Source organism: Dendropsophus ebraccatus, chromosome 6 (genome assembly GCF_027789765.1).
Source record: "Dendropsophus ebraccatus isolate aDenEbr1 chromosome 6, aDenEbr1.pat, whole genome shotgun sequence".
Classification (NCBI taxonomy): Eukaryota; Metazoa; Chordata; class Amphibia; order Anura; family Hylidae; genus Dendropsophus; species Dendropsophus ebraccatus.
Genome location: NC_091459.1, coordinates 27,265,034 through 27,284,292, shown reverse-complemented (window position 1 = coordinate 27,284,292; position 19,259 = coordinate 27,265,034). Strand labels below are relative to the sequence as shown.

At 40.0% G+C, this 19,259-nt stretch overlaps 1 protein-coding gene across 3 annotated transcripts in view; it reads left to right on the top strand.

Moving 5' to 3' along the window:
- Positions 1-1,294: 1,294 nt before the first annotated feature.
- Positions 1,295-19,259, top strand: part of CNR1 (cannabinoid receptor 1) — a 103,178-nt gene continuing 85,213 nt past the window's right edge. The window contains exon 1 of one of the 3 annotated variants that reach the window (XM_069973559.1): positions 1,295-1,493. The gene's annotated coding sequence lies outside the window, so the exon portion shown is untranslated. Of the gene's footprint in view, positions 1,494-11,179; positions 11,794-15,524; positions 15,632-19,259 lie in introns of those variants that run through there. The other 2 variants (XM_069973557.1, XM_069973560.1) reach the window with 2 other exon arrangements.

Here is a 19,259-nt window from a genome sequence, read left to right as displayed (position 1 = left end):
TATTCTATAAAAGGGATGCACGGGGGGTGCTATTCTATATGGGGGATGCAAGGGGGGGCTATTCTATAAGGGGGGATGCACAGGGGGGCTTTTCTATATGGGGGCTGCACGGGGGGCTATTCGATAAGGGGGATGCATGGGGTCTATTCTATGAAGGAGGATGCACAGGGGGCCTATTTTAAATGGGGGGGATGCACGGGGGGCTATTCTATATGGGAGGATGCACAGGGGGGCTATTCTATATAGGAGAATGCACAGGGGGTCTATTCGATATGGGGGGATGCACAGAGGGTCTATTCTATATGGGGGATGCACAGGGCGGGCTATTCTATATGGGGGGATGCACAGGGGGCCTATTCTGTATGGGGGGAATACACAGGGGGGCTATTCTATATAGGGGGAAGCAGGGGGGGGCTATTCTATATGGGGGAATGTACAGCAGGGGGGGCTATTCTATATGGAGGGATGTATAGATGAGGATGTTGCTGGAGCAAGAAGCCTAAAATGTCTGTCTGACAGATCCCGTGGAGATGAGTCATGGCCAGAGAAGCCTTCATGATGGCCGGAGCCGGATGGAGAAGAAAAGGAAAAGTGGACGTCTCTTCATGCAGAGAAGAAGCCTACTGTGAGTCACTGAATGTAACTGCACTATAATAACTTATAAGGTCTGCAGAACCTTTATACAGCTGGGATCTACCTTTGTATCAGGGGTGTCAAACTCCGTCCCTCCAGGTGTTGCAAAACTACAATTCCCGTCATGCTTTAGCTGTCCAGGCATGCTGGGATTTGTAGTTTTGTAACAGCTGTAGGGACGGAGTTTGACACCTGTGTTCTATTGTCACTGTTCTGGAAGAAAATTGGTCTTTATATAGTGGCTGTTATTTGGTGACAGTATAGTGGTATTATCCAGTCACCGTATGCCAAGGGTAGTGGCCATGGTGTATTTGTACAGTGGATGTTATTTAGTAATGGTGGTGGTGAATGGGTTGTGATATTTGTTTCTTTTATACTGGTATTATTAGTCTTGGTATACTGGATTTCAGTTATGGTATGGTGGTATTAGTTAGTATAAGGTAGTAATGTTGTGGTCACAGTGATAATATATGTTTCTTATATACTGGTGTATTGAATTTGGTCAGTAACTGTATATTTTTCTATCCCCTATTAGTTCTGTTCTGGAGTTACATCCACACACTCAGCCCCCACAGGACTATGTATTCTGATCTCCCACAAAGCCTCCAGTATACAATAGAAAAAACAAAGGGTGACAGCACTCCATGGCGAGGATCAGAAGGGCAAGGTGAAAAAGGGATAGGGGTGCACGGCAACCCTCACCTGATGTGGTTGTGCAAAGGGAGGCACAACACTCTGCAGCGTATATATCAAGGACCGCAGCCACTCCCGATATCCAACAGGAAACAATGATGCAAACAACCTCCAACTCCAGACTACACGGATTATGGGGCGCAGGTCCAACTTGAGATCGAGGCACAGTGAGTAATAAAAATATGTATTTTATTGTGGAGACTCAACGCGTTTCGGAACCGCACCGGTTCCTTTCTCAAGAGTCATGATACTGATAAAACAGAACAGCACTATATATCACAAACCAAGATGACATTAAAAGGGGAGGAGGACTCAGACCCTCCCACTTCAATCAACACAGACACCTGTAACACCAATAAAGAAAGGCATATGGCTATATACTACATTGCATTAAAATACAATAATATATAAGAAGAGTATATAAAACGAATATGTATATAAATAAAAATAATAATATGTGTAGAAAATGTATAAAAAAAAAAAAAAAAAATTTATTTTTTTCCTTTTTTTTTTTTTTTTTTCTTTTCCTTCTCTCTTCTTCCTTTTCCCCCTTCCCTTTTCCTTCTCCTTCCCTTTTCTCTTTCCTTCTTTTCCCTTCCCTTTCTTTTCTTTCCTTTTATATATTTATATATATATATTTAAAAATAAGTATATAAAGTTAAAAAATTATACCTTCGTATTTTCTAGTGTCTCATTTAAGCCATCTGGTGACAAAGAGCAAAGTTTAAAAATCCAGTATGATTCCCTATTAGTGAGCTGCTTGTATCTATTGGGAACATTCTCTCCTAATAGTGAGTCTCAAACTACTAGGGTCAGAATTATGCTTAAGAAAAAAGTGTCGAGAGACACTATGCAATAAAAATGAATTTTTAATATTAGCTCGATGCTTGTTCATGCGGCACCGCACCGTCTGAATGGTGCGTCCCACATACTGCAGGTGACATGGGCATTCTAGGAGATAAATAACATACTGTGATGAACAAGAATACATTTCACGGACAAAAAATATCTCATTGGTGACTATAGAGGTAAATGTTGATGCTGGGGTCTCTGTTATCCAATTGCAGCATAAGCACCTCGCTACATTGCAGCGTACGGTGCCCACAGATCTAGTTTTTGTATTATTATTTTTGTTTGTATTATTACTATTTTCCATATCTGAAGTAATTTTACGGAGTTTGCTAGGTGCTAGATGGCTACGTAATGTTTTAGTTCTACGGAAAATAACATTAGGTTGTTTGGGAAGAATTGATTTTAGAATAGGATCACTGAGAATAATACCCCAATGTTTCGTTAAGACCCTTTTAATTTCCTGTGTACCACAATTATATTCTGTAACCATAGAAATGCCATATTTATTGAGATCTTCAGAAGTAGTTTCATGTTTGTGGTTATTAGTCATCTTATCTAAAATCTTTTTTTGTGTGGTACATTTATTTTTACTGTAAGCATTGGATAGTAATCGTTTGGGATAGCCTTTGTTGGTGAAACGATCATATAAAATTTTTGATTGTTCCTGGTAATCAGTATCCAAAGTACAATTTTTTCTTATACGTTGGTATTGCCCGTATGGTATATTTTTTATCCAGTTATCCAGTTTTATCCAGTATACAATAGACCAAGAATCCTCAAAGTACAACAGCTGCAAATACTACAACTCCCAGCATTTATTTGCAGTCTGCAGCCCTCAGGATATACTGGGAGTTGTAGTACATCCTCTGATAACAGCTGGTGCTGTAGAGATTCAGGGCTGATGGTTGTAACATGATAAGAGAACCAGAAGGGCAATTTAAATGATTACAGCACTGATAACAGGGTCACCGGGTACACAGCATGGTACCTTAAAGGGGTACTCCAGCGTGGGGGCTATTTTTAGCTCTGGCCGGGGAGGAGGTGGCTGAAAGAAAAGACGTCCACTCACCTCCCTGGTTCTAGCGGCGGCTCCCGCATCGCGGCGCTCCGGTACCCGGTTCCCAGCCGATTCCGGGTGTCTGGCGCAGGCCCGAGACGTGCCCGCTCAGCCACTGAGTGAAGGAGGCGGGATCCCGAGCGCCGCGATGCGGGAGCCGCCGCTGGAACCCGGGAGGTGAGTGGACGTCTTTTCTTTCAGCCACCTCCTCCCCGGCTAGAGCTAAAAATTGCCCCCATGCTGGAGTACCCCTTTAAGGGGTGCATTCACACAGACAGATTTATCTGACAGATTTTTGAAGCCAAAGCCAGGAATGGAGATGAAAAGAGGAGAAATCTCAGTTTTTCCTTTATTACCTGATCTCTGCTTATAGTCTGTTCCTGGCTTTGGCTTCAAACATCTGTCAGATAAATCTGTCTGTGTAAAGGCATCCTAAGGTACTATGCTGTACACCTTAGATAGGTTCCCTATAATCCAAAAGATATATATCTTGGGATAGCTCTCATGACATACTATATAGCATGTGAGAGAGCACTAGGTTTAAAGAAGTACTCAGGGGCTTGAGACATTTCATCCGGAGGTGAGACAATTACAAGGGCTTTTCGTGGCTGGGAACACTGGCCCCAATACTATATTTCTGTGGTGCATGTGGCATCTTCCTTTCCCGCACTTGGGGAGGGTAATACCAGGTAAGGGCCAGAGTGGTCTGAATAGAAAAGACCAAGGTTAATGATATAGACCAGCATGCCTTGTGCCAATCTTAGTAAAGATGATAGTTGGCCCGATTTGCAATAAATTTATTACACTGTGCACTTCTAGCTGACAGAAAACCCAACCTTTTTGGAAAAATTTGTGCCATTTTTGTATTCTTTATAATAAAGTTCACTTAAACTACCTCTGCCTGAAGAAGAAGTACAACACTGTGATGAGAAAAATCTGATTTTTTTTCTTTTGCATAATTGTTCCACACCATCGCTTTTTGTGTCACAGTTTAAGCCAAGACCTGACATAAGCTGCTTAGTAAATATGGGCTGCAGAGCCAAGTGTAAGGGGGTAATTTAATCTTTTGCGTGAAATGGTGTCTGATTTTCTGAATTAATATCACCACATGTTTTTATGTCCTGTCGCCTACTTCATCATAAGCCACAGGTGATGAGCTTTAAAATATTGCGCAATAAAGTTGAATTCTTTGTGTCGATGTCAATATCACAAAATATTCTTGTATGAATCCTAAAAATATCCAGCAGAAAAAAATCTATTTGATAACAAAAAGGGTATTAGAAAATGCTGTTTTATTTATTAGACTAGAGATGAGCGAACCGGGTTCGGGTTCGAGTCCATCCGAACCCGAACGATCGGTATTTGATTAGCGGTGGCTGCTGAACTTGGATAAAGCTCTAAGGTTGTCTGGAAAACATTGATACAGCCAATGACTATATCCATGTTTTCCACATAGCCTTAGGGCTTTATCCAACTTCAGCAGCCACCGCTAATCAAATGCTGAAGGTTCGGATGGACTCGAGCATGCTTGTCTCTATATTAGACCAATGCCTCTTTTCTGAGCAATAAAAACAAAGCCAAGAAAAATGTTAGAATCAATGGCTGCAGAAAAGTACCCAAGAATAGGGCTAAAATGAAACAAAAAGAAAAAACAATAGCGTTAGTAACAAAATGAGACCTTAGACGTCCATTGGCCGCTGTGGTGACTATAGGGTACAGTGTGTATTTATCTCATTTCAATACTTTATTTCTGCTTTATTAGAAATTTGGTTAAAGATGTCCATTAGTATTTACTGTACAGATGTAATACAGACATACTAAAGAAATTTATCTGAAACATATCCATATTAAAGATATGTAATATTTTCACACTACATAAGTGTCTATTTGCTGTTTTTGCTGTATGCGTCAGATCTCTCGGTGCATACAGCTGAGGCAAAGAAAGTATCATCTTGGCTTCCACTTGGGTGATTTTTGGCGGGGTTCGTGTTTTACTGCTAAAATGAAGTGGAATACATTTATTACAGGATTGAAATGTACTATTTCACAGAGCAGTATCTTGTAAAAAATAAAATAAAAAAATTATTTTTTTAAAAATAGAATCTATGTATTATGGATACCACAAAATATGTTATACCACTGTTAATAAACTTGATAAAAATGTGTTTATTAGTTTTAGACACTTATGCTGAGTTAAACCCTTAGGCACGTTAAGATGGAATAATTTCACCAATAATTGGGCTGTTGTCGACATTAAAGTACTAGATCATTACCCTTCACCTTCTCTATGATGTGGCTGCTGGATGGAGACTCTTCCACTGTGAGATGTGAACTTCCCATTAGTCTGGCGGAGAGGTTCTCCATCTGGCTCGGTCATTGCACATGAGTGACAAATGAGAAAGGTGCGCTGTTCCTCCCTGTTCCACAGAATAGGAATCTGCTGAATAGATATCGGTTTAATGATGAGATATCAGTTTAACACGGTTTGGACCTTCTCCATTGTTTCATCATTAGCTGGTACTGGATGCAATGTAGGGTTTATATTTTAAAAAGCAATAATAATGTTTAAAGCAAATTCTAGTTAAAGGTGAAGTCCGGTGAAAATTTTTATTAAAGTATTGTATTGCCCCCCAAAAGTTATACAAATCACCAATATACACTTATTACGGGAAATGCTTAGAAAGTGCTTTTTGCCCTGCACTTACTACTGCATCAAGGCTTCACTTCTCCTTTAATAACTTTTCCTTTAATAAAAAGGTCAGCATGTACTTTCCTAAATCTTCCCCAAGTATCTACACTTGGCATCTCCTATATAAGTTGTATCCTCCCAACATACTGTGTCTAACAGATAATGTCAATGTTATAGGTGAGCTGAATCTAATCCTGTTATCCATGTATGATCTGTGTCTGTCTCTTTTGACTTCACTTCTTCTTGCCTCCTGTGTACCATATTGACTCTTCTCATGCGGAACGCTGACCTAGAACCTTTTCCACTTGTATCAACCCTCTTGACTGGTCTTGACTCTGCCTCTGCCTGATCCCTGTGTATGATATCGACTCTTCAGCTCTTTCCCAGCCTGCTGACTATGCTTTCTTGCCTGATCCCCTGGTACCATGCACCGGCACCAACTGGTCTTCTGGGCTAGCTACCACCCACACTGGAACCACACTTGGTAAGAGGCCTGGTAACATCTAGCAGCAGACGTCCAGTCTCCACATCGTGGTTTGGGGGTGAAGGGTGAAAACCTCAAAGATACTTATGGGCCTATTACACAGGTCGCTCTCAGCGCTCGTTTGCTCGTTCCCCGCTCGCTGCCGCCGCTATTCAGCGTGGCTGCAGCGAGCGGGTGAGTGCGGGAGGGGGCGGTGGGGAGCTGCGGGGGGGCTGCCCGGGTGATCGCTAGATCGTCCGGGCAGCCCATAGGATATAGCAGCGTCTGCTGCCGATGCTCCTATTCAATGGAGCAACGGCAGCAGATCGCTGCTATATCAGTCGCTTGTTTTTCAACATGTTGAAAAACAAGCGACTGCAACGATCAGCCGACATGAACGATGTCGGCTGATCGTTGCACTCTATTCCACGGGACGATTATCGTCCGTAGCGGCCGATATCGGCCGAATACGAACGATAATCGTTCCGTGGAATAGGGCCTTTAGACTCTGCTCCTAAGCATGTCCCAAAGCCAAAGTTCAGCAGTACAGCAGCTCCAGCGCTACGTCATAGCATAGCAGTGAGGTGTAGGTGCTTTCCTGTAAATGGCCATACAAGCAAGGAAAAGAAGTACCTGTATAAGCAGTGCTGGCAAATAACCCAGTTCTTTTTTCATCACCTTAAATTGATAAGATTTGCTGTGCACCATGGATTATTCTTATTGCCATTTGGAATCAGGAAGGAATATTCTCCTTGTGATGGGGCAATTGTCATCTGCCTCATAGGGGTTTTTGCCTTCCTCTGGATCAACACAGTAGGGTTTATCTAGGTTGAACCTGATGGACTCTCATCTTCTTTCAACCTCACTAACTATGTTACTATGAGTTAGTAACCTGAAATAATCTTGTATCGCTCTGAAACTTAAATATAAGAAAACATGATCATTTAAAAAAAAAAAAAAAAAAGTTGAAGTATGCTTTAGCGGGAAATACGCAGTATCTTGTTACCCAATGTACCTTCTGCTGGGGGAAAATAGGACGTCATGTGGAGGTAGATTCACCTCATCAATATAATCCTGTACGGGTACTGTGAGGCTAAAGATGTCTAACATGTCTCACATTCACTTTGTAGTGCTTAAAATGTGTATTCACTGAGGTATATGATTAGTATTCTCTCTGCTGCCGCCTCTGGTGGATACTTAAAATGTGGAATGACAGCAAATGTTTAACACTGATTTTGAGTTCAGCTCAAAAGATTTGATCAACGACACAAATGATTTTTTAGCAAGATTCCTTAGCAAAAAACTGTATGGGGCCCCATTAATCTGGTGCACCCCCCCCCCCCCTATCTGTCCTGGGGGTGCTGTTGGCAGTGTGATATCCCTGAACCTCATATTCACTTCTCACTTGGCCCGGCATTCAGTCGCTCTGACAGGTCCCCGGCGAGTGACGTCACTCGTCTTCTGGCAAGGCAAAAAAAAAAAATGCAGGAGGGCTCCGCCGGCCAGGTGAGTATGGGGTTCACGGATGGAACCCCCATGACAGCCCCCATCCCTGCCCCCGGTGGGATCAGGGGGGTTGTTGTCACTTCCCAGGGTGGTGATGCTGCTGTGATTGGGAGGGGGCTCTGCGAGTGGCTTACCATTATGGCAGCCCCCTTACTGCCTGGGCCCAATAGCAGCTTTGTGCCATTATAGTAACTACGCCACTGCCTACTAGTTGTATCCAGTCCTCACTACAGGGGCATTTACCAAAAAAATTGTATTCTACCTCAGGCAGAAAGAGTATCTTCAGGAGGGAAAACAAAGAAACAATTGACCTCCTGCATCTAGCGGACTTCTAGTGGGCCTGTAGCCAGAGCCAGAGCTACATGACTTCCACACCATGAACCTTTTTGCTGTATTCCCTGCTATAGTATGCCCTGCTATTCAACATGGTGAGCCATCCCATGAAGACCTCTTACAGTAGAATAAATCCATATCTGGACTCTATCTTCGGAGTAACACTCCAAGTGCTTCAGAAGTGAACCTAGTCTTAATCTTCCCCAAAGACTCTCTAAACCTGTATTCATCTAAAGCTATTAAGGGGATTATTACCTCTTACACATAAAAGCTAAATTTGTTGAAGCTTCTATTTTCTTCTTTATACAAGAGACTTTATCTGGTATTGCCTTGCACAGTTATGGTTGCAAAGTTATGAATTATGGTTCAAGCTTAAAAGTTTGTCATAATTTATTTGCACTTAACACCACTATAGGGTCAATGGCTTTCCCCCCCCCATTAACAAAGAGTGTTGTAGCCATCAGGAAGGTGCCCATGGTTCTGCCACAGGCCTCAAACTAATGTAATTCCTATATATAGTACTATAGCCCAGCTGGCCATACATAACATTTTTCATGTGGGTACAAAAATATATGAACTTTATTTATTTATTTTTTGTTTTATTAAGTAAAAACAGTTACTGGGATATGTACATTTTCTTTTTTTGTGTAATGTGTGTAATTTTTGTGTGTAGATTTGTTATTCTATGATTATGGACTCTCAATTTGGCAGGGCTGCTGCCAACAGCATTCAGTGATATACTTCACAGCAGCCACATGGAACTTAGGAACCTTTAATCTGGAGATGACTTCCATCGAAGAGTACACTAGGTATGACCTTTGTCTATGTTGTGAAGCCATTACCATTGATTGGCAGCCCCCCCCCCCCCCCCCCCATACTGAAAGTACAAGGACGTCATCGGGGCTCTTCTGCTATTGATGATTTTCTTATGGCACGTTCCCTGTAAGATTTAACGGAAACCGACATATCTAATTGTAGATGTTAATTTGAATGCTACTGACTACTGCAACCAGAGGTGTTCATTTACTAGATCATTATATTATATATTATATTTCAATATTTTTTTTTCTTCTTCTTCTAAAAAACTAGGTGACCATCAAGACCAATGATACTTGTGTCAATCCTGAAAAGAATAGGTCAGGAACTAGGACTGCAGCATGAAGAGGTTAAATCTGTCCCTGCTCAGAAGTATATATGTTGCAGTGAAATGATAGAATCAGAGATTTGATCAAATCCCGGGAAATGATGAAATGACCGCGCCGTTCCATTATTTACCTAGGGTAGTGATGGCTAACCTTGACACTCCAGCTGTTGCAAAACTACAATTCCAATGATGCTTGGGCAGCCAAAGCCATATCTTTGGTTGTTCAGGCATGATGGGAATTGTAGTTTTGCAACAGCTGGAGTGTCAAGGTTAGCCATCACTGACCTAGGGAATTGATCAAATCACTGACCCCTTTCAGGGAAATTATAGAATGAACTCTATTATTTCCCCCTACGACATAGAATTCGCTTACTGTATCACCTCTCTGCTCCCACCAGCCTGTCCGCTCAGCTCCCTGTCCACCTCCACCGCCTCTGTGCTCTGCAGTCCGCTCATTTCTCCTGCTACACGCCTCCTGCTCCAACAGCCTGTCCACTCTGCTCCCCATCTGCCTCCGCCAACTCTCTCTTCCCCTTTGCGCTCATTTCTCCTGCTACACGCCTCCTGCTCCCCCATGCCTCCTGCTCCCCGTATGCCCCCACAGCCATATGCCTGCGGGGAGGTGTGCCGCTCTGCTCCCCATCCGCCTCCAGTCCTGTCCACCCCACCCTGCAACATGCCTCCTGCTCCCCCGACTGGTCCGCTTTGCTCCCCATCTGCCCCAATGCCATATGCCTGCTGGGGAGGTGTGCCGCTCTGCTCCCCCGTCCGCCTCCGCCGCCGTGCCTGCTGGGAGTTCCCGTCTGCCCCCACCGCCATATACCTGCCGGGAGGTGTGCGGCTCTGCTCCCTCATCCGCCTCCACCGCCAAACATAGAGCCGGACGACTCCTCGATCGTTCATTCCGTCATTTCCCTGAAAGGGGTCAGTGATTTGATCAAATCCCTAGGAAAATGATGGAACGGCGTGTTCGTTTCATTCCCCAGGTTTTGATCAAATCGTCACTGATTTGATCAAATCCTTGGATTCTATCATTTTACTGCAACATATATAAATAACAAGCACTTTTACCACCATACATCTATACTATCCAACCCAGTTCAAGGTTTCAGAAACACAATACGTTCTATACATTTATTTTGCCCTGAAATGTATTTCTTGGAAAAAAGCGCACGGAAAAACATTCTCTGTGTAGCCCATGTAAGATACAGCCTTGAGAAATATACATATATAAAGTAGACTAGTGATTGCCTTCCCCCAAACCCAAAGACACAGGTGGCTGCTATGTCGGACTCTGAGACTGCTGTGTGTAATGCAGCTGATATTGCAGGGGGCTCTTGGGAGCTACTGTGTGTATCTCTGTAAAAAGTTCCATTGCCTCCTGTGTGAAGAGAATTGGGGGGAGGGGATGCTGTATGGTGACAGTAATCACTATAGGATGCACTTGTAGATCACAGCTAGGGATGTGTGGGAGTGATGATAACACTGGTGGATTGTGACCTAGGGAGGCATAAATTGAGATGAGTGCACAGAAGAATGTATAGGCACATGGAAGGGGATGGGAGGATATAATATGCTCTTTATACATTGGTCATTTGTGATATGAATACCTCATTGTACTATTAGGGCTCAGTGTGAAGATTACTCCTCTTCATAGGCTTTCATCTGCATTAGGAAGGAACTAACAACTTCCAAATGTGGTGGCTGATTATTGGAGGCTGCATTGGGGATGGGTGTGTTACTGTTGTATACTGTGTATATGACTAGAGAGGAGCCATCCCTTTCCATCAGAGGAGTCTGTGCTGGTGCCAGGACTGAAGCAGATTAACACGTGATGAAGAGCAGCTTGATAAATGGGACCTGAGAGCACTGGGACCAAGAGGAAAAAACACAAATCAGACGAGCAGAGCTGCGAGTGAAGAGGGAGAAGAGGAAGAAGAGGAGGGAGAAGAAGCCAAGAGGAGCAAGTCAGCTGCAAGCAAACAGCAGGCAAGCACAAGGACAAGTGTCAGTGTGGCAGAACAGGAATGCCAGGAGGTGCCAGACAAGCCCAATATCTTAGTGCTGGGGATCTGGACTGAACAAGCTGCAGGGAGATAGATCTCTATGAAGTGGATAACGACGCCTCCTCCCCTCCTCCCCATAGCTGTGGGTATCTCTTCTTGCCTTTCACCCATCGAGGTGTTTGTATAACTAGGACTCCCAGTCACTTTGTTCTCCCCTAAGCCCCTGGGGGCACTGACTGTACTGTGCGACTCTGCTTCCAGTTCTCCCTCTTGGGGGCAGCAGTTCAGCAGCAAAAAAAAACATTTGTGGACAGGAGTCCGGTCTGCAAGTTCCTCAGAGCCAGAGCTGGAGCCTCAAGCAACATCCAGGAGCCTTGTACATGGAGAGAGGTGTCTGACTGTGACATGTGAACAGGGGTAAGAGCTGCCTGACTGATGCCTTCATCCATGTACACCACCTAGATCTATGTATGTATGCTAAATCCTGTATGGGGAAGGGTTTTTCAGCCACCATTTTTTATCATATATAGATGATACAGAGTAGAAACTTTTAACATGTTTTAGTGAAATTCTGTTCAGATGGATGAATAAATAAGCAACAACAACAACAACAACAACAACAACAACAACCAGGACACAAGCAGCAGAAACAGCAGAAAAGATTAGATTAATATTAGATAAATACATATTCCATTACATTCCTTCTATCTGGAAATGGTTGTTTACTTATTTAGATGAATAGATGTAAATATTTATTTTATACAAAAAAATTAGTAAGGTTTGTTATGTCATTCTAGCCCCAATGTTTACAAATAGACAGTTATTTATGATAAACATAGATATTGTTCTTTTTTTGTGCTATCTACCCTAGAATCTGTAGATACCGGCTTCATTTGCAGAAAAAGACACACAGGGTTCTCCAAGATATCATGCATTATTAACATGGCACATCAAGAGTCAAGGACAGCACAAGAGAGAGAGAACAGCAGAGACCAGAGGCACACACTTCAGGAGTACAAATGTTATTGTCATATGTGAGGACACCTTCTTGTCACATTTACTATGGGATGATGAATACTTTATATGCACAGATCCCAATGAGCTCGGCGCAGTCCTAGCCGCACGTTCACAAGAGTTTGGCATCTTTTCCTCCTGCCAGATTGGAATATTGTAGATTTTTAGCTGAAATGTCTGCGATTGGGCATCTGTTGGTAACTGGTGAATGGGAGGTTTCAGGAAGAAGGAGTCTTGCTTCTACTGTGAAGTCTGCGGAGTTCATCCTATTCACACCTCTAGAATTGACAGAAAGGTTTTTGATCAGGGATGTAGGGCTGGGTTTTTAGGATGGTTGGGGCTGTAGATTTAGAACCTTTTATACAGGAAACAAAAAATTCTACAGTTTTTTCCCAAAATATTTCAGTATTTATGAGTACTCTGGGAGCTTGCCTCACTGACTCACTAAGAAATTGCCATGATTCATAGATATCTATAGCAGTCTATTGCATCCAGCTAGGCTGACCTGATTTGTTGGCTTTTCAGAACTCCATAATATATAGGGTTATAACTATGTAGACATATTACTATAAAGCTCGGCTCTAAAATACTGAAGCAAAAACATGGATTTTTTTTTTTTTTTAATAAAATGGAACCTTTCTTATTAGTTACACGTAGCATGCAGATTACATTGACGTTGGAAACGCTGCATTATAAAGTTTTCATTTTGGGAAAGATCCATATTGTTACTCCATAAAGCACTCAGACGTTGATTTTATACAACGTACAATTTATATGGAATAAAATATTGTCTCTTTTCGGTTAACTTGGTATTCTCTGGGTAAATGCTTCCTTAGAAAAAAAAAATGGCGTAACAACTTGCTTCATCATGATCAACAACTGTTTGCCATGTAAATGATTATCTTATCTTATTAGGCTAATGGCATAGTGGTACCATGGGATCACTAATGATAATGTTATTAAGTTATGGTATTTTAGGTTACAGGATATTTATTGGCAGCTGATGAGACTGAAGGAGGATTTTCTCCTCAATCTGATACAGTCTTCATGTATGTAGGTGTATTTATTTTTATGTTGGTGTTTATGGTACCATGTATGACTAGTACTGGTCATAGGCTGCACTGCTGCTATGCCTCCTCCGAGCTGAATACAGGATGGACTGAATAATTTACACCCCATCACCACCACCACCTTGTTGTGTTTTGCAGCACATGGTGTTCTGTACTATAAATCTGTTCTTTCTTACCATTGCTGTACGGATGGTGTACAGTACTTATCCAGTGATTTGTGGATCATCTTGAGCAGAGTATATTTTTGTTGTCTGTGTTTGGTTAATGTGATAATTAGTGTTTTACATAACATGGAAAGAAGTGATGCAGCTGGTGTGATCTAGTTACATGCAGATCAGCAAGAGGCGCTTTATCATTTACTTTTCGACAAATGTTGGGGAGGAGATAGTTGTTGTTTTTTTTTTTTTTTACGTACTGCTTTTCTCACTTAATATGGTTTACTGTTATAGATTTTTTCAAATGTTACACTTGTTATGTAAGTCTTGGTCACAGAGGTATACATTTACTCCACCATGACCAGCCCGCAGAATTATATTTCTATATATGTTGGTTTTTTAATGTGACTTGGGAGATATTCTCTTGGGAGATATTTGGTGTTTTCAAACTTGCCTAACCACCGTCATACAATAATACTACTGGGAGCCAAATCAATATTGACCAATATTGACCCTATCGATTAGCCATTGAGGGGTGTCAGTATTACGTATAAATAAACGTTATATGTTTCAAAATATGAGACTCTCCCTTTACCAAGCTAAATCCTTGCTGAAACTGTTAAATTGTTTGTATCTGTAGCCCACACCAGTTTATCAACCATTACCTGGTTTCTAAAGAAGATGTATTCCGTATTTGAACCTATATATTATATCCGACAAAGTGTTAACTAGGAAGAGCTTATGCATTATTTTTCCAGAAAATCTTCCTGGCTCCTGAAGCCGTCTCACAGTAAGCAATAAACAAATTGACCTATTTAGTTATTGGTGATAGTTGGAATAGATACAAGACTGTAGGCTTCCCCTTAAAACCTACATGGGCTGGCAAATGTTCGGTGGGAACAATCTAGTCATTTCGACTTAAAATGGAAAATATCTATCATCACAACACATATTTTCATGATACTCTTCAGTGTCTATCTATCTATCTATCTATCTATCTATCTATCTATCTATCTATCTATCTATATGTCTGAAGTAGCAAAGCTGCTACCCTACAGGTATCAAGGTATCACCACTATCTACCTTCTAATAGAAGCTACAGGATAACATCAAAAAGATGGCAGGAACAATCACTTGGGAGAGTTTATGATAATGCATTGAGTTTACCAACAGCTCTATGTAAAACCACAGACAACATATTGGGGCCGCCAATTTTCCAATATGTTTAAGCCTGGACCTTGTTATAAAATGGGCATAATTTGGTGCAAATTTTGGGAAGCAACTGCTCCAAAAAGAATCCTGTTTTTAGTTTCCTACTTTGACAAGTAGGAGTGTCCTTGCACCGATGGGGTGTGTCTTGAAATGTCATAATGTGAACCAAGATTTTGGTGCCGTAACGTTAGATAACAAGTCTAGGAAGATGCTCAAAACTTACCCATGTGGTATATATTTGGCATGTCTTTGGACTACCAAATCTAATTTGTGCCAAGTATTAAATGAATAAATATAAAACAATTACTAGGCATTACTCCCACTAGCCAGAATCCTACTCCTTACTGATGAGGGGCAAATACCCCAAAACAGCTGTCTGTGGATGGATACCTTGCTTGGGTGGTTTCCTTGACTGGAGACATTCCTTGGCTTGGTTGTTCCTTCCCGGAGGAAGGTCTGGCTAGTTCACTGACATTGAGACACATGATGGTGTCTCTGGAGAGTTCTTTTGCATAAATATAAAACAATGTGATACAACAATTTTCTAAACCAAATGACAAATTGAACTCCGCTACATCTGTTTACATTCCGCCTTCAGCTCCAATCCTTGGCTACTTTCATGTTATCGGCAGAAAATAATCTATGAGGATTCATTGTAATTTATTATTATTTTTCCTTTTCATTTATAGCCATGACACATTTCATAGTGTACCGCTAATGGAAAGTACAAAGGCGCAGTCCATATATAATGACAAACATTGTGGATATTATTAACCAATATGTTCTTAGACGCGGAGGCACAAGGTGAGAAGGCCTCACCTCATTAGTTCTACAAGGTAATTACAGCAGTAAGAAACTTCTCTATATAGAGTAGCTTATGAAACCTACAGTGGCATAGAGGTATAATATAGTTGTATAAAGTATAATATAGGTATAATATAGTTGTATAATATACTTATAACATAGTAGTATAATATAGGTATAGTATAGTAGTATAATATAGGTATACTATAGTAGTATAATATAGTTGTATAATATAGTAGTATAATATAGGTATAATATAGTAGTATAATATAGGTATAACATAGTAGTATAATTTACAGTAGGTATAACATAGTAGTATAATATAGGTATAACATAGTAGTATAATATAGGTATACTTTATTAGTATAATATAGGTATAATATAGTAGTATAATATAGGTATAGTATAGTAGTATAATATAGGTATAACATAGTCGTATAATATAGGTATAGTAGTATAATATAGGTATACTATAGTAGTATACATCTTGCCTTTCAGCCATAGGTTGTTAATTTATTGCAACATTTCTTGATCACAGTAATTTTACATGTTGTTTTGAAACTGCCAGAAGAAGAAGAAGCTGTAATAGTCCTTTGGGATTGGGCCATGATAATGCCCACGGGAAGAGGGAAAAATGCAGATAGTGGGTGTGAGCTATTATCTTGCTGTTAGAAGAAATACAATAATGAGGATGACATGAATTTTTAATTATCAATATTTTCTGTTTATAGTTACCAGTTTTGCTCCATTGTTTGTTGTGAGCGATGAGGATGTCATGATGGCAGAGGTTATGGACCAGTAATATAATGATGATGTTAACTACAGAGCCTGAAACGACAAACATGACAAATGTGTAAGACAAAATGTTATGTTTCAGATAAACAGATGATAGATAGATTCATACATACATACATACATACATAAGATATAGATAGATGATAGATAGATAGATAGATAGTAATAGATGAGATAGATAGATAGATTCATACATACATACACACATAAGATATAGATAGATAGATAGATAGATAAATAGATAGTAATAGATGAGATAGATTCATACATACATACATACGATATAGATGAATAGATGGATAGATAGATAGATAGATAGATAGAAGATAAATAGATAGATAGATAGATAGATAGATAGATAATAAATAGATAGTTAATAGATAGATAGATAGATAGATAGATAGATAGAAGATAAATAGATAGATAGATAGAAGATAAATAGATAGATAGATAGATAGATAGATAGATAGATAGATAATAAATAGATAGTTAATAGATAGATAGATAGATAGATAGATAGATGATGGAAGATAGATATATAGATGAGAAAGATAGATAGAAAGATAGATTCATACATCATACATACATTTATAGGATATAGATAGATGATAGGTAGATAAGAAATAGATAGATAGATAGATAGATAGAAGATAGATAATAAATAGATGATAAATAGATAGAAAGATAGATAGATAGATAGATAGATAATAGATATATGGATAAATAGGAGATAGATAGATAGATAGATAGATAGATAGATATGAGATAGTTAGATAATAGATTGATAGATAAATGATAGATAAAAAGAGAAAAATAAAACAAACATATATATGTTCTGTAGGTGTTATCTGCTGCATGTTTAGTAGTCATAGTAATATAAACACCTACAGCTTACATGCAGGAAATAAGGGATTGTGTTACTGTTCAAGAATTACAGTGCTTCACATCAAGGAAGCAAACATTGGCTGCCCCCTATGTACATTTGCATATATGGTTTATCATGCAGACATAAACCCTGGGGCTGAATCATTGAATCATTGGAAAACAATAGAAACAGCCATTTGGTTTCAGGGTTCTACTTAAATATTCAAATAAATATTAAACCAAATGTCTTATGTTTCTTGAGTTTTAGTTAAAGAGATAGATAGATAGGAGATAGGAGATAGATAAATAGATAGATAGATAGATAGATAGATAGATAGATAGATAGATGATAGATAGGAGATAGATAGATAATAGATGATTTATTGATAGATAGGAGATCGATAGATAGATAGATAGATAGATAGATAGATAGATAGATAGATAGATACTGTAGAAAGATAGATAGATAGACAGATAGATAGATGGATAGATAATACATAGGATATACTGTAGATAGAAAGATAATAGATGATACATAGATAATAGATAGAGAAATAGCTAGACGATAGATAGATAATAGATAGATAATAGATAGACAGACAGACAGAGAGATAGATGATAGATACATAGATTATCAGATAAATAGATAGATATGAGATAGATAGATAATTAGATAGATAGTTTGGAGAACAGTAATTGGGCAGGTTAATAATGGATTCAGCGCTGGTTAACATGTATCTTTCCTGACTGTTTCTCACATTGGAGATGTATGCTAAAGAGTTGAGTGATTTATAGGGGACATGTTCTTTATGGATCTGTGGTTTTATAAGTGGCATGTGTTCTCAGTTAACTGCTGCCTTCCATACCAATCAGCCATTTAATCGAGCCATTAGCATAGTGTATTATAATCCATCCTGGTCCTTATCACATTGTTTCCATTATCAGGAACTCTATTGTACTTTTTCCATTTTAAGGTCATCGCTGCCATTTCCAATGTCCTCATGTGGTAAATAGAAAAGCATCAGTAATTGTATTAACGTCTGATGGCAGTGTACAATAATATTTTTTTTTCTGAAAATATTTTTCCATCAAAGTTGAAGATTTTAAACGACCTGTGAACTGATATTTGAATATCAGATATTTTTTCTGAACTGTAGACGGGGAGCTGGCACTAAGGACCCTCCACTCCTCACGTGAGCAGCTGCAATGCCGCATCAGACTGACAAACATCCAGGGCAAGGAAATACAGCATAGTCAGAGACCCAGGATAGAATATAGTTGCAGCTTTATTTACCATTAAAAACATGCAAGTCTGACTTTAAAAGGGTTATCCAGCGCTACAAAAACATGGCAACTTTTCCCCCTCTCTTGTCTATAGATTGGGTGGGGTTCTATTGAAGTAAATGGAGCTTAATTGCAAACCACACCTGAACTGGAGACAAGAGTGGTGCAAAAGTGGCCATGTTTTTGTAGCAATGGATAACCCCTTTAACAAGCATAATTTTTTATGTTTAGGAGGATATTCCTATGTCAAGAAGCCGATTAGTGGGGGTCTGACCACATAATTATGTTGGACCCTTACCAATCATTATAACACTTTGGCATAGGAATACCCTTCTGACTGCAATAAATTTGCAATATTTATAATTATTGTCTATAAATATGCCATTGGCATTAGAAATTAAAGGGGTACACTGGAGACTGTATAAGATTTTTTTTTTTTGGCTAACACATTGCTTTAACCCCTTAACGACATCAGGCATGAATGTACGCCCCCGCAGGGTGGGCTTTAACACAAACGGATGTACATTTACGCCCGATGTTTCCCCGATCGCTGTGCATACACACACAGTGATTGGGGAAGATGGCCTGCTATAATGTATAGCAAGCCATCTCTGCTCGTCGGCACAGGGGGTGATTAACCCCTCCCGTGCTGACGATCGCTGCTATAGGCTGATCAATACAAATC